Source organism: Argiope bruennichi, chromosome 1 (genome assembly GCF_947563725.1).
Source record: "Argiope bruennichi chromosome 1, qqArgBrue1.1, whole genome shotgun sequence".
NCBI classification, from domain to species: Eukaryota; Metazoa; Arthropoda; class Arachnida; order Araneae; family Araneidae; genus Argiope; species Argiope bruennichi.
The window spans coordinates 106,408,896-106,422,592 of record NC_079151.1 but is presented as its reverse complement, the minus strand read 5'-3'; positions in this window follow the sequence as shown (position 1 = coordinate 106,422,592).

Genomic DNA, 13,697 nt, shown 5'->3' with positions numbered 1-13,697 from the left:
CAAAAAGGTTTTCATAGACAAACTTCGCATGTCTGCGATTTTTGTTCCTTGTTTGATAAAGCTCCATATAAAACATTCTGCAAACAATTTCTTGCATGGAATGTTTTGTTTCAGGATATAAATGAACTCACTTTTTTTTTTTACAAATTGTTTCTACAGCTCAAGAAAGTAAATTATGAAATCTCATTTCAAACAAGACAATTGTTTTAACTGCAAATTTGCTTTTTAAAACGTCTCAGTGTTACTTACTACAGATAAAATCGGATATATTTAAATTCTCATACTGTATCTTAATAGTTAGTCTTGGGCTTGTTAATAAGCGGAGCATAAAAAATCGCCAAAAAATTTCCTCTGTAATCAAAATATGGTTAAGTAATTAAGATAAACAACATGGTATTTATTTAAGACATTCACTATCTTAAAACATAGTTTAATATAATTTTAAAATCTATATTGATTAAATATTATTTTTTCTGAGGAATATATAGATTCATGGATGATATTTAATGACATAGCTATTAGGTATGCATGTACCTCTTGTAAAGAGAATAAATATAAAGAATTTAAATCTCTGCTTATTACTGACCATTCTTAAATATCCATTAGGCGGCTTGATAAGCACTAAGGTGAATTGATTATTCCAAAGTATACAGCCAAAATGAGTTTTCTAAAAAATAATAGCTTTTTATAGTCACAAAGACGTCGATGCCTTCGGTTGCTTACCATACTGATTAACTTAATACATAATATACAAGTGTTTAGACAATGAATGAAAAAGACACTACTCTACCATTTGGCTATGCAATTTTAAATAAATATGAAATACTTCGGAGTGGCTTATGATTTAAACAATCCACTAAAGAAAATGATTTAGACACGGAGCTACAAGTAGAAACTGTGATAAGAAAATATTAAAAATTATATTTCGATGGAAAATTCAATTTTACTACGTTAATTGATTGATAAGTGTTAGGAATGGAATACTGAGAGTGTGATGATATGATGATGATGGTGTTAATGATATATTGATTTCGAAGAGGTCCCAGAAAAAAAAAGTGCTTCTTCCATAAACATCTACTATACGAAAATTAAGCTTGAATCTCTACCTACCTATTGAAGACCTACCATCAAGGAGATAAATATCTTAAGGTGCCTAAAGATTATAAAAATGGCACAAAGTTTGTTAGAAAGAGGTTAAAAATATTACTCTTTCCACAATTGGCAATTAATGATATTTTCTGTGCTAATGTCTTAACCAGAGATGGAACAAATATTTTTAGTTTCACTCAAGCAATTCATGGTTACCGAAGTAATGAAATATCATCTTTGATAATTCAAATTAAAACATATTAAAATAAAATCAGAAATTATTCTTCAGCTTCAGTTACGATTTCAACTATATAAAATGCCAGTATATGATGTGAAATTTTATTATTTCTTTCATGTAAAATGAAGCATCTTCTCTCATTTACCCTATCAGGAATCTTATCATTTCCAATAACTTCACTTCGTGCCAAAAAACAACTGGAATGAAATCACCTCATTTCTGCTAACTTATCCAATTGTGTTTTTTCCCCTCCCTTCACAACCCGTTCGGTGAAGATTCTACCCAAGCGGCGCCTTTTAAAACACGCCAGCGTTCTGGGGGCACGTCGAGGAATTCTCTAATGAGAAGCAAGCTGTCCCCGAGCAAGGGGAGATTCGAATACAAATGAGGGCATATCGGCGCTGATGCCGATCGATCGAGAGGAGTCGCGACCGTAGCTGTAATAACATCATGGCGACTGCTTTTCCGAAGAATCACCCTCAAGAGTCCCCTTTCTACCGGCGTCGTTGCGACGCACAAACTTCATTTTCTCTGCATAATTGCTCTGCGGTAATTTTATTTCTCCGTAATGAGGATTCCGATGAATTTATGTAACGTGCAGAGGCAAAGGCCCACCGAGAACGAGCACAAAAACAATCTATCGATGAATTAAAGCGAAGGTCTCAGGATGTAGATCAGAGTTTTTTTCCCCTCCTCTTTGAAGATTGGAAAAGGTTTTTGAATTCTTTTTTCTCCCTTCATCATTACCATTCGTCGTTTGAAGGAAGAATTCGTATTTTATGTATAAAAGTTATCAATCTTTAGGGTCAATCTAACTTGTTTTAAGAGAGGAGTCGAATCATAGATATTGAATTTACTTATGGTCGATTTTGCATTGTAAAAGATTGCCTGTGACTTTTAAGAAGGTTTCACTAAAATTTATCAGATATAGATTTTTTTCGACGTTAATCGGATAAATTTTATCATTTCCACCTTTTCTGACAAACCAAGGGAAAGACATTTTCTTCTTCCTTTGAATCCCAAGAATTAAAACTTATGGAAGTTTCATGGGCTACTTTTTCTTTTGATAAATAATTCTTTTATCTATTTAAAATCATATAAAGAGTAAATTAGAGGGAACACCAATTCAAGTTTAAATAACGCTGGAAAAAAGCATTGCAAGCACAAAAAGGCAAAGTATTCACAAAACCTAATAATATATTAAAAGCAAAGGATAATAACGAAAAATAAAAGAATTCCCAGTTTAGTATGATTATTTTGTTCATATATAATTGCGATTAATTTATATTTCTAAGGAACGACTTTTCCTAAGTCTTGAAATTATAATGTCATTGTATGTGTTTATACAAATGTTGTCACAAATACATATTTTATTCATAGAAAGAAATAAGAAAAAAAGTATCAATCTTCAATATATATTACATACATATAAAAGAAACAAAGAAACACTCTCTAATATACTTTGTGTCTCTTAGATATGGGAAATAAATTAACACATATTTAGCCGTGCTAAAATCTGTTCGTCTTTCGAGTCGTCTTTTTTTCTTTTACATACTATTTATTGATATTTTATGAAGGCAATTTCATAATTTGATGGTATATGTAAAGCAAATATTAATTTGTGGAGCATCCTAGATCTAGTTTCAGAAATGTAAGTCTAAACTACTTAGACTCGGGCTGTACTATTATGGTTCGTAATTCACAGCTTTGATTCAAGTAAAAATATTTAACGATTTTATTCAAATAAAATCTTATATCTGGATAACATCAAAACTATATATATATTTAAATTTTTAGAAAAGATGAATGATTTAGAAAGGGTGAATGATAAATTTTTAGAAAGGATTTTTTTATTTTCAATGTTTTTTTTATTTTTATTTTGAAGAAAAGGCATTAAATTAAAGAAAAAAAAGAGGGAGGAGAAGGAGGTTTTACGACTTGTTGTATTTATATTATTATCATTTTTTTTTAAATTTCAGGTTAATATCGATTTTTGATTTCAAAAGAGTAACTAGCAATTTCACAGCATTCCATTCTGTTCATATCTAAAACTATAAAATATTTAGTTCTATCATAAAACTATAAAAAGTGATTTAATGTATGTATAATGTCTTTTGAATGTCCGTTATTTGTTTATTTTTAGTTGCATTTCTCCATACTTGATTACATCCATAAATGTATTAGAAATTCTATTGTGTAAGAAATATTTCACTAAGCGAATGAATTTATTAATAACAAAATAGTTTCCAATAAGTATGCCTCCAATGATAATCCACCATTAAATAAGCTGAATATTTCTCAAAGAAACATTTGTCTCAAGTAAACATTTCAATAATGCTAGTTAACTGACAAGCATGTTTAAGAATATTTTCTACTCAAATATCTTAATTTTAGATTTCAAATAATATGTAGTATCCAAAAAGAAAAATAGAGTGGAATCGAAAACATTCCAAACAAAAATATCGTACACAGTGTATTTCATTTTCTTTTCTGATATTTAACTTCAAAATGATTCTGAGACTAAAAGAGTTTTCCCTTCTGTTTTCATTTTATGGGATGAGGGCAAGAGGAAGAGTTCTATTTGATGGGTTCAGCAAGATTTTGGAACCTTATATGTAGAATTAAATTGGAAAACATTTGAATGTAACATTCCTGATTCAGCATGATTATACCAAGAAAGCGGTATTTAGAATGAAAAGACAATATTTAATTAATAGTTAATGGGAAATTTCGTTAAACTGGAATTAACAAATTTTCTTACCACACTTTTTATATTTTACTACATTATTTAATTAATATTTTTTAAATTCTGTTCGAATTTAGCATGCATTCATTATCCACTGGCAAGTTACCCCGGGTAAAAAGATATTTCTATGGAATGATTAGATAACGACGAAAACTCTGCTGCAGCAGAATTTCATTCGAACAAAATTCAGGATAATAATTTTCTGAGTTGTTAGGAAAGTAATAAGATATTTTAAGTAATAAACTGACCATTTTTCAAAACAAAACAATTAAACAAATTAAAGAGAAGTGATGCATGGGAATTGCAGAATGCAGAATAAAAAATCGACATCTGGGACTAATCTTCGATGATACAGAGAAGAAAATACACTTTTCTATTTATTTTAGACCAGTCGGAAATATTAGATAAATTAAAATTCAAGGAAATCGTTCCGATAAATAATTCCATAATTCTATCAAATTGTGAAATACTAAAATATAGTGTTATTTTAATTATTTTACATATGTTCAGTTCCTTGTGTACATAAATTTTAATAATGGAGACCAGTGCCATAACATCATATTACTATCAAAAGCTATCATTACTATTAAAAGCTAACATCATATTACTATTAAATGTGCAGTTCATCTGTTTTCAGAATTTTACTATATCGTAACTTCACTTTTAGGTAAATTCCTTACAGGAAAACTACATATTGCACTAGTTTTCGTGACAGAACTTCAGGAAAATTTCTGCAAATCTTCATCGATCATGTTCTCTGGAACCAAAATCAACCCTATTTATATCTATAAGATAACAGGGGAAATTTTCAGCGAGAATGAGCTCACATATGAACCATCGAGCTCAAAGGGAGTGAAAATGGAAGAGGATTGGAATTTTTATTTTCTTATAACTTCCTTAATGCTGAATAGAAAAGTAATTCAAATTAACGGAATTAGAGCATTATTAAAAAGAACAACCTAACCTTAAAAGTTTTCTGATCGCTGCAATTGCTTAGAAGTAAGGGATTTAGATGTAATTTTCAACCTCTAATTTTGACGGTTTCTAATATCAACAATTTATGTTGCCAATTTTGAAAGAAGAAAAAAAAGAATGATGAAATAAAACTTTTTCTTTGTCGGATATTTGGTTGAATCTTAGTTCCAGAGCAATTCTAGTCAAATTGAACGTAAGAAAAAAAAAAAAAAAAGTAATTAAGGACAAAAAAATATTTTGTACTAGTAGCAGTAATAAAGCAGTAAAGAAAACTTCTACTTTTATTTGATTTTAATATTTTGAAACTGTTTAAATGCATGTGAACTAAAGACTAAAACCTTTAACAAAACTAATTAAATAAAAATAAAGGAGGAGGAAAATCTAATGGCAGACATTATATAAAAAAAATAACTACTCAAAAATTTCCAGAAACTTCAAAGGATTTAGTTGCTTTAAATTTTTATTATTATTATTATTATTATTATTATTATTATTATGCAAGAATATGAGTTTTTTTCACTTTTTTTTCCCTGCTATAAAAAGGAAAATCTTGTACTAGTTTCGTTAATTCGAATTTAACTAATGTAATGCCGGCGTCCTGGCATAGGGGTAGCGCGTCTTCCCCGTGATCTGGGCGTCCCGGGTTCGAGTCCCGGTTTGGGCATGGTTGTTCTTCTGTTCTTCTATTTGTGAGATGTGTGAATGTGCCCTCCTGTAAAAAGGGGTTGTGCAAGCGAATGAATGATGCGTGAGTGGCAAAGTCGTACTCTTGGCCCTAGTTGGCGCTGCTATAAAAAATAAGAGACGTTCCCCCTCAGGCTTAAATCGCTGTCTTCGTAACAGCGGGCTTGTCAATGGCAAGTGCCATAAGAAACAAACAAACAAACAAACTAATGTAATGAAAAATCAAGAAACAAAATTAACATATTTTGTGACTTACCGTTTAAAACAATAATTTGGCACTATACGCCTTCAAGTGTAATAAACTTCAATAGCCCATTTTTCATTTAAAAAAAATAAACAATTTTCTAAAATTGTATTTTTATCTGTACAATATTCATAAAATCGAAATATCACTGAAGCACTCATTGATTACAAGATCTGAAACAAGAATTCTTGTCAAATCTATCAAAACTCGTAAAATTAACTAATATAATTAAAAAAAATTTAAAGATTAGATTATTTCGGGATTTATTGCTTTTTAAAAAAAAATTACAACTTAGCGCAATACGCCGCCATATACCTGATTGATACGGTCATTTCTCTTTATAAAATAAGCCAAACTACTTTCTAAAACTGTATCTTCTTCATGATAGGTATAAGATCTGCAAAAAGTCTATATTTGTATATAATATAATATTTGTTACTTTAATATTATTTAAATTGCAATAAATACTGAATTATGCGATAGCAATGAAATTATTATGCATAATTGTTTCAATATGTGATATTTTATTACTTTTATCTAAGGACTGAAAGAAACTTAGACGATAAGGAGTCTACCTATGCCACCCAGCTTGTCAAGAGTTTTTTTTTTTTTTTTTTTTTTTTTTTTTTTTTTTTTTAATTTCATCATGCAAACTGCACAGATATTAATCAGAATCCTTCTTCCTTAACCCGCAACAATAAAAGAAAAACAAGCAATTAATTATTATTCGGAAAACGGTTTGTGTCTCAGGACAACAATATAATTTATTGTTAAAAGTTAGGCAAAAAAATATTTTGAAAAATTATCAAAACGATATCATTAAAAAAACTTTTCTTTTTTCAAATTTTGAAACGATGTAAAATTTATTTTCTGCAATAATATTTTCAGAAGTTATCATAAAACAGCTTTTTAAATTAAAATTTCCATAAAATTGCTCCAAGGGGCGCATTTCCGACTTCCAACATACGTATGTACCAAATTTGGCAGCTGTAAGTCAAACAGTCTTGAATGCAAAATGCCAACAACCATACACAAATTTTCATCTTTATTAGTAGTAGTTATTTTTAATGCCTTAACCAATGAAATGAGCTAAATGCTTAATCATTCATAAGAAGGTCCAGTCAAAATGAATGAAATAGATTTATAACTCGTATTTGTATACGGAGTGGAGTTTAAGAATTTCAGGAGCACTGCCGATTAATTTTGACATTTTTAAATATAATTAACCATTCAGAATGTTCTAGTTTTATTGTTCAAGTGTAATTTAAAATAAAATGAAATCTTTTTGTGATAAAATGTAGTTGATCAAAGTTGATTGACATGACTAAATCTTAGTAATACTCGCCAAAGTTATAATATTTTATCGACCCATTTTGATGAAATACACCTCATCAAAACAGGGAAAGAGAAATTCAATTTTGACTTTCAAACATCTTAGAAGTACATATTTTTTACTTCTAACATTTGTATAAACCTTTCTCTGCTATTAAAAACATTTAAATTTAGAAGCTGATGATATAGATTTTAGCATTTGAAGAAAAATTAATGCTAGCACTTTGTGCAATTTTTAAAAGTTACCTTTATTTTCAGTAAAGAATGTATTTATAGAATTGTATTACTAACAAAAATGTATTACTAAATGGCAAACGAGCGAACTCAGCCGGGATCACGTTATGGTCCCAAAAGAATCTTTTTGTGATTCTTGGGTCTTTGAGATGGGCGAGGAGAGGGGCAATTGTCTCTAATAGTAAATATTCTGGTAAGAATTTGAATAAAGTATAGTTGTCAAAGGATGTGAAGAGTAGTAACATCAACTGATACCATCTGAATGTAAAAAATAAGCAAGACATGACATAGTTCAATAGTTAAAACATATCATTTTTTAAAGAAATGCAAGAAATTCAAAGGAATTATGCGATTTAGATGTAAAATAAATCTGAAATAAGTGGAAATGAAACTCATTCAAATATTTTCTAATAAATGTACATTAACCGAATACCATTGACGAACTGTAATTATGAAAGAGCCTATTAGAGTGCGATCTTTTCCGATTTTTTACCCCCGCGATTGTTCAAAATATTCATTAGAGAACCAACTGAATATTTTGGACGCCTTGTTTTCGACCGATAAAAACCAAAATTTGGCACAGAACTACAATTTTATTCACAAAATCACATATCAGGTTTCGAATATTTAAAACAATCTTTTTTGTTGTTGTTGTTGCATTTAGTTTGTGAAAGTTCAGATCTATAGATGGTCAACTCCTTGCCGATTTGGTTCCAAATGTGCTATATATCGATATTTTGAATTTTAAATCGTGCATTAAATGTTATAGCATTTAGTTCTTTTCGTTTTGTTGTTACCATATTAACTTATATTCGGACAGCTGATCGGACAAATTGAATGGATTTCGCTCCAATATAGATAGAAATCTACGAATTTGGAGTAAAAAGCTATATATCAAATTTCATCTGATTAGCCCAAAGTGTTTTTTGGTATCGTGTTAACAGACAGACACACAGACATTGTACAAAAAACATACATGCGGACAATATCTGAAAAAGAAAATGTGCAAAAAATTTGCGATTTTAATTGTGAAAAACAGGTGAAAGAAAGACGAATTCTTCTTAAATATTTTTCAAAATTATTGACAAAATGTATGAAGCACTTTTAAGCTGTAATGTAAGTAAAGTCACTAAAAAGTCACAGTCAAGTCACAAATTATAAATTCTCCTTCTCGTTTTTGTGATCCTTATTGTGATGATTTTTAACAATTCATCAACTGCTCAAAACTCGTTAGATGAAATTAAATAGGAATTGCTTACTATCGCTTTCTCATTGCATACTGATATATATTTATATTGAGTTATTCATGATGACTCAATTGTAATCCAACAGATTTTCTTATGACTTATGGTTCTAGCTTATTTTGCAGTACTAAAATTTTGATTGTCTTTCCTTTCGGCCTTTTAATGTGGATTAATTAACTCTTCAATTGAAACTGAAAAATTATCAATAAAAAAATACTTCATTAGAAGTACAATCATAAATAAGTATGTGAAAAGTTTTTTTTTTCTTATATTTTCAGTTACCTTGTAAAATTTCATGCTCGGAATACAGAATTGGAAATTCATTAGTGGCAACCATTTAATTAAGCCGATATGACACTGCTACCAGTTTGAAATTTTTTGTCCATCTAGGAAGTTATCAATGTTATGCGCACTAGTTTCCAGTGATGCGGAAGTTATTCAGTATAGTCGTAGAATAGTGCCAGTTCTGTTGATAGATTAGATAGAGCGATCTATCGGTTTAAAAATCTTTCGAACATTTCTTTAGCGAATGTCTCGAAGTTCTTTCTTTCCAAAATACAATCATTATCACTGGTGCTTAAATTCAGGTTGAGCAACTCTTAACTTCAGTGACTGAGACAATGAGTCACTGATTGGTACCAAACAATTCCAGGCATTCTCGAATTCCAAACTCAGTTAAATTAAACACTATTGCGATTGATCAAGAAACATTCTGTCGTATATTCAGTTCGTGTAATGTCACAAACACATTGCAAATGCCACACCGTATGCCATCTAACTATATCTATTATACTGTGACATCACATTAGGTTCCTTTTGCTCTTTTCAATATACTCATCGGATTACAAAAAAAAAAAATCATAAACCATGAGACATTTTTAAATCACATTAGCTCCTCTTTCATTATTTATCTTTTAAAACGACACTGTAAGAAAGATGTCTCGATGTCGTCATTCCCTACTAATATAATGACTGAGTTAACATCATTATAAGTTTATCGAGATTAAATTGAAATCCATTTTAAATGCTAGAAAATTTTCAATATAACATTAAAAGCGGGTGACTGTTTAACGTAGAAACTATTTAATACCTTAAGAAAATTTGCGCACGTCCCCAGAGGTCACATTCATTTCATCTCAAAGACAAATACTTTCTCTTAAAAGAACTGTTTAACATTTTAAACGCAGAACATTCGCTTTGAGTAAAAATTTCTATAAAACAAAAGTAAAATTCCAAAATCTGACAGAGAAATTTTTATAATGTTCTTTCCAACACCGATGCAACATTTAAAAAAAAAAAAAAAAAATATTTTTCCATTCCGCGCACTTACGCCATCCGACCAGATAACGAAAGAATGCTCTTCTCCACGACACTGCGACAATCAAATCTGGAATTTTTCCTCTCCCCTTTCGCGCTTGCAGAAGAGCCATTTCCCATTCCAAATACGGACGTGGGGGTAGAAAGGGCCGTTCGAAAATGCCTGGTCGATATCCAAGGGGTGAGCGAGGAGGCGGGGCTCTCTTCCCATTGGCGGGCGGCACTGAATTATGATTGGGGGAGGGAGGAGGTGCGTAGGCCTAACGTGATTATACCTAGCTTAGGTGAGACTTTGGGGGCTTAGGGGCTCTCGCAGCGTGAAGCGCCGGGTAAAAAGGCGGCCGCGGCTTACAAGGAGGATTAAGCGTGATTTGCCGCCAAAGTCAAAGATATGCCGTTAAATCCTAAAAGGCTTACGCCTTTACTCCTTGGAGGGTATTAAGAGAAGAGGGCCTTTTACAATGACTCTCCCGCGGTTAAACTCTGCTTAATAGTTGACATATCCGAGACACGCGGTTAAGAGAGCTGGCTCGATTAGAGGCGAGCACTTGTCACGGATTTTATTTATTTCGCACGCGATCCTTCCTTCTTTTTTTGCTCTGATTTTTTTAGTGGTATACATAAGTGGCAACACCTGTTCGAAGAATTCTCTCACGCGCGCAGAAAGCGGTGGTTAAATAGGAAGTTATTACCCGTAAGGGGATGGTGTGGTGCACACGCGCCGTTTGAGGTGTGGGACCTTGGGTAGAATCAAAGCAACTGGTGGTTCTAGATGAGTCGTTAAAGAAAGTGGTTAGTAATTCATAAAAAGAGTTCTTTTTTTTTTACTTCGTAGTATAATTTTATTCTACATTATCACGAAAATGAAAAGTACGTAAGATCTGTTTCTTCATGCATTTCAAATATTAGTTATAATTTATCTACAGTGAATAATATCTGTAAGAAAACGATTAATCACGAAGAAAGTAAAAGTGCCAAAGGAAGAAAGGAAAGGAAACATCGAAGGTAGATATTTTTCTTTTCAGTCTTTAATAAGACAGCACTACAATAATTTAAAATTTGAAGAAGAAATGAATAAAAAGAAAATAGAAATCTTAGTAAATGTCAGAATCGTGGTGCGACTTTATTATTTAGAATTCCCAGATCCACTCTGTGTAAATAGTAGTCAAATAATACCACACAGATGCCATATTGATCCGTCTCCTGTCATAATCATTAAATTTCCTGATTTAGATCATTGTTGAATAGAAATTTGCAAGTTTATATTCGATATTATTGTAAATCTCTTTGTATTGTTAGGTAATTTTGTTTGACCTGAAAATTAGTTTCAGAATAGATGTAATGCGTTACAAACAAACAAAAAAAAAATCTTGAAGATATTTTTAAGAAATTGAAATCCATTAAAACACACTTTATTTGAAATAAAAATGCATCAGTAAGTAATGCGTAAGTTAGGAGTGATTTATTTCTTAGTTTGTTTGTTCTTTTCAATAAACACAGGGTTCATTGAAAAGAACCCAGTGTTCCAAGGAAATTCTCTAAATTAGAGCTCCTGAAGCTTACGCCTTAGATAAATGAAATGAGCGTTAATATTTCAGATTTCTGTTTCAGGCTTGATTATTTAGACTGATATTCGTAAAAAGTAATAGATTAACCATCAATATATATGTATATATCTGCATGTCCATATAAAATTAGCCTTTTGCGTGAATTAAAACCTACAGATTATGATCTTCGATTAACCTTTGCTTTGACATTTCTTGCCAGGATGGATGTCGACGAGATTTGGCCTTGAACAATTCTCTGGAGTGATGAGGCCCATTTTTCATATTCAAGAATATTCAAGAATTTCGCAAATGGTTTTCAGCGGCTCTTAAAAGAAAACATCTACATTCAAGGGAGATTAAATGCCTAAAAAACATTATAGGCTTTGTAATAAAGAACTTTTTTTTTCTTTCAATTATCATGATAAATTCAGCTATCTTCAGCTTCTCGAAACTATCCGGATTCATTTCCAACTAATTATATGTACAATCCGTGTTTAGATGGATTGGTGTTCAAAATTTCTGTATGATCAAAATTTACCCCCTTCCGGGAAAAAAGAAAACTTTGTCACCAAGCTACTGTTTTAATAATTAAGGACGAGTTATAATGGCTAATGATAATAAAGTATTAATCAGCTCATTTCATAAGACTAATCTACTTCTAGATAGCCACGTGTATCAGATTAACTATTTGGACTAATTGGGAAGAAGAAATTCAGTTACACTTTATTTCCACTTATTTTCGATGTACACATTGGAAACCCATCTCTCAAATATTATTTTGGAGCTTCCTACTGTATATTGTTTAAATTTTATTTTTAATCGTCATCAGATCATCAATGCATATGTCTGAACTCAAGAAATCCTAATATTTTTAGATTATGTTAAGGTGAAAAAGTTCAATACTTAATTAAATATGTAAACAATAAAATATATAAATATGATCTGAGAAAGGCTACTGTTACAGATCGAACTACAACATGGAAAAAGAATCAATCGTTGATGGATTTTGGGCCGTTAAAGGAGATGCGCTGCACTTTACGCAACTGTTGGCAATTTTTTTGGAGGGGTGGAGCAAAATTTTAATAATATTATAACAATAAAAATATCGAATTGCTGTTGAATTAGTAAGATCATTTCATCAGTGTTTTCTTTTATATAATATTAAATATCATATTTTAACATCACATTAAATAAGAAGCAGTATTTGAAAAAAAAATTGAGAATCTATTGTTAGTTACTTTGAATTAATAGATTGCCCGTAATATTAGCTAAAATTAATAAAATCTAAAGAGGAGGGAAAATTATTCTATTCTTGGTTTTTGACGAATTGTTATGATCAAGTGGATAATATTTGTCAGGAAGTCATAGCATATTTTATTTGTAATACATATTCACTTGACATCAAATACGATGTACGATGCAAGATTTGATTAAAAAGTTTTTATTTTATCTGTTTTTAGCATATTTTGATATGGTTTACTTATGAACGACGTTGAATTTATATATATTATTATTTCGATCAGCGAAAATACCACTTACATTTCTCTATAAACCAAACATTCAGAAGCCGATATTAAATACATTATAGTCTCGCTCACCATAATGCGACCTACCTATAAAGACGAAAATACCCGTTGCAGACATGTGTGCGACGCGGTCTTCTAGAAAATGTTACCGTCGCATTTATGTATACGCCATCACAAGTAATAATATCATCAGATGTCAAACAATTATACATGACACGTTAAATGTCTTCTGAAAATCAAATCTAATTTAAATTTTAATTAATTTCCAAATTTTTATTTTTAATTAGCCCATGTTAACTTCATCCTAAAATGATCTCGTATTTCCTGATCCAATCCCAATTTTTTATTTAATTGTTTTTAACAGGCGCTCTAAAAAAACTGATAACTTCAGCATTTTCTCACGCTCCGCGTGAAGGGATAAAAATCCCTAATGCTTTCAAAATTCTTTTAAAGATACCTAAGATTCCCTTTTCTAAGTCGTGTAAAAGAAATCCTATCAAAATCTCATAGTAAAATCACTG